The sequence below is a fragment of the Chelonia mydas genome, chromosome 22 (assembly GCF_015237465.2).
Source record: "Chelonia mydas isolate rCheMyd1 chromosome 22, rCheMyd1.pri.v2, whole genome shotgun sequence".
NCBI lineage: Eukaryota > Metazoa > Chordata > Testudines > Cheloniidae > Chelonia > Chelonia mydas.
In genome coordinates, this window is record NC_051262.2 from 12,908,465 (window position 1) to 12,911,897 (window position 3,433).

The 3,433-nt window shown below is 47.5% G+C and overlaps 1 long non-coding RNA gene across 1 annotated transcript; it reads right to left on the reverse strand.

The window, feature by feature from the left end:
- Positions 1 to 1,354: 1,354 nt before the first annotated feature.
- Positions 1,355 to 2,708, reverse strand: LOC122463565. Its single transcript, XR_006287041.1, has 2 exons — positions 2,310 to 2,708; positions 1,355 to 1,492 (listed from the first exon to the last, which is right to left on the reverse strand). It is a non-coding gene; the product is annotated as an uncharacterized LOC122463565 (long non-coding RNA).
- Between the last annotated feature and the right edge of the window lie 725 nt (positions 2,709 to 3,433).

The following is a 3,433-nucleotide window of genomic DNA, read 5'->3' on the forward strand; positions in this document are numbered from 1 at the left end:
AAAGAAAAGGAGGACTTGTGGCACCTTAGAGACGAACCAATTTATTTGAGCATAAGCTTTCGTGAGCTACAGCTCACTTCATCGGATGCTGTAGCTCACGAAAGCTTATGCTCAAATAAATTGGTTCGTCTCTAAGGTGCCACAAGTCCTCCTTTTCTTTTTGCGAATACAGACTAACACGGCTGTTACTCTGAAACCTGAACAGAAAAAGGCACCCAGTCCCTTTGGGCACTCACACTCTCAAAAATACACCCATACCTACCTACATGCAAACACATGTACAGCCGCACATGACCACCCTTGCAAAACTGTGTCCAACCATCCAAATGTATACACAGGCACACTTTCTCACACACAGAAATACATAGATGGGGATAAACACTCATGCAAGTATAAAGGCAACCTACAAAGGTCATCAACACCTTTCAGCACTAAAAACCTGGGTCTTTAACACCTGAGCTAAAGGACCAACTCCACCGGCTGGTAGCTGTCGTAGGCTGTTATCCACTGCCCATACATCTTCCCTACACACAGACACACTCCCATATGCACATATACATATCCCTGCGATGACACAAAAACACAACTCATACATAGCCAAATCCACACACACCTTCCTCGCACATGTGTACACACCCAAGGCTTTGACACAGGCACACACCTGGACTCTCTCTTACACATATGCCACCTCTCAAACAGTTAACCAAGCTCTCACACAACAATTGCTGCTCCGACCTGGCCAGGACAGGTCTCCTCCAGCAACACCCCAAACCAACGCATGCACCATATCCTTCCCACCCCTGCCCCTGCTCCTCTCTCTCAAAGCAGCCTGAAAACAGGTTATTAAGTCTGTGTATATATAAAAACACATAGTGTATTCCCTTCTCCCTCATTAGTTAATAGCGGCTTTAATAGGAATGTGTCTCTTTCTTCACCTATCCTCCCTCAGATGAACAGTTTAATCATACAGTCATGCTCAGCCAGGCTAGCTCTTTATCTGCACAATAAAGAAATGGTTTATGGCAGATAGACGGCTCAGACCGAGCTGTCAATTTCACACAGGGCCTTATCAGTGCTCGCACATGGTGTAAGTCCATCGGAAATTAGACGCGGGATTCACATGTCTAACAAGCAGGGTTAAATGCTTTTTCTCCCCCCTTCCTTTTCTTTTTCCTTCACCCTCTCTCTTCACTGATTACAACATCGGTGGCAGCTTTAAAAGGACAGTTGTGCCCGCCTCCCCGGTGAAAGACATTAATTTATTGTAGTTCGCTCTTTATTTGATTATCGTTTTATTAAAACCACCCCGGGCGATAGCATTTCTGCTAGAACAAATCCTCGGCTCCTGCGTTTAATCTATTACCAGCCCAATTTATTGCCAGAGAAAACCAAGTGGCTCCTACTTGCTGTCGCCGTCTGATGTCTCTCCCCGAAGGAGGAATGGCCCAGCGAGGCCTCGGCATGGACAGCCCAGCAGCTTATCCCCATGCCTCTGGAACAGAGAAGTTTCCAGTGAGTAGGGATCTTGTCACAGGGTGGCTGGACCCTTGAAGGGAGGCAGGATCAGCTCCCCTGTACTAGAGCAGGTGTTCCCAGTTGGGCCAATTAAGAGGGTGTGGCTACAAAGAGCCAGCTTGTCATTAAGGATGGAATGTTCCGGGAGCAGCAGCCTCAGGACATTCCCCTGGGAAAAGCTGCCAGAGGTCCCCAGGGAGAGGGGAACCTGCTGGAGGGAACATGGCACCCAGGGAGAAAGCCTAGGAAGCAGTGCTCAGCTAGAAGAACCAAGGAAGAATCCTGCAGCAGGCCTGAAAGGCAAAAGGGGTAGGGTAACCATATTTCCCAAAGGGAAATGGGACACCGCGCAGGGCTGGCCTGAGCTTTTCCCCCACATGGGGCTGGCCCAAGCCCCCTGCCTGCCGCCCACATGAGGCTGGGGTCACTGGAACCCTACAGGTTCCCCGCACAAGCCCTGTCTCCTCTCTCCAAGGGGCTGGCATTGTAGCTCTCCCGCCCCCCCCCCCAGCCACGTTCCTCCACACCGTACCCAACTTTTTTGACAAAAGTGGGCATGGGTCCTGTTTGCTCTTGCCGACTAATGGAGCAAAAGGGGCACATGCCCACTTCTGTCAAAAAAGTCGGGACAACTGGGACAGGGCTTAAGAAAGGGACTGTCCCAGCCAAAACGGGACGTATGGTCACCCTAAAAGGGGTCGTCCCTGGTAGCTGTAGCCATAGGTGTGCTGGAGAATTGGTACAATCTCTCTCACACAGAAATACATAGACAGTGTTTTGGAAAATTAACTTACCTGAAAAGTGACTCTGGATGTGGTGGTGGGTCTGTCGTGGGCTGGGTGCAAAGCAGCACCTTACAGATCCCCAGTCCTGGAGGGAAGTCATGGTCCCCAAGTTCTTCAGTGTTTGACTTCAATTCATGGGACCCATCCTTGACCTGGAGGGTTCCTTTCCTATCCTGGAACAGGAGATGTTTCAGTGCCCATGAATTTGGGAATCCTCGTGTTATTCCAACCCTTCCTTAGGGTAACATCTCCTTCTGGAGTGAGAGGGGAATAAGTTCTCTGTGGACATTGTCTTCACCTCCCCCAACTGTTCCAGCTATGACTCCTACCTAATTTACCCTCATGGCTTTCTCTACCAATCGCCCCTCCTGGACACAGACAGCAGCCCCAGGAAAGACTCCCCCTTCCTCGTGAATCTGGGACTACATGGGGCGTTGATTATCCTTGACCTTTCACCTCTTCTCCCTTGGCTGATACAAGTCTGAGGAGGCTGCTGGAAGAATTAACCGCTTCTCCCCGAAAAACAGTCTGAAGCTGAGTCATACCCTCCCTGACCACGCCTGGCAAAAGGGTCCTGGGGGGAAAGGGGTGACATTTTTAAACTGAAACTTTTGTTTGTCAAAAAATGCAGATTTGGGTCTTCTGAAATGTATCATGAATTTCCGCTGAATTGCTTTGGTCCAAAAAAAAAAAAATTCTGAAAAAAGCTCAATGTTTTTGTTGACCCAACTTTGTTTCAAATTTTCCTTCAATTTTTGTTCAACTATTACATAATTTGAAATCAAAATTAAATGTTTTTTTTCAGGTCAAACAAAACATTTTGTTCAAACTGAAATGAACTTTTTTTTTCCTTCAACAAAATATTCAAATAATTTTTTTTGTTTTAGGTCCAAACTGAATTTTATTTTTCTGATTTTGGAGGTTTGGCAGTGAACTGAAAAATCAGTTAATTGTACTGCTCTAGTCATGGATTGCCCCTCCAACCAGGAGCACAAATGTAAATAGCAGATTTTCTCTTCACACACCCACCCACACACACACACACACCACAAAGCACTAAGAGATGACTTTAGAACAAGATCCCCTGACCCTTTAACTGGCCCCTCCCGCTACACACAAAGTTCTGAGGTTCC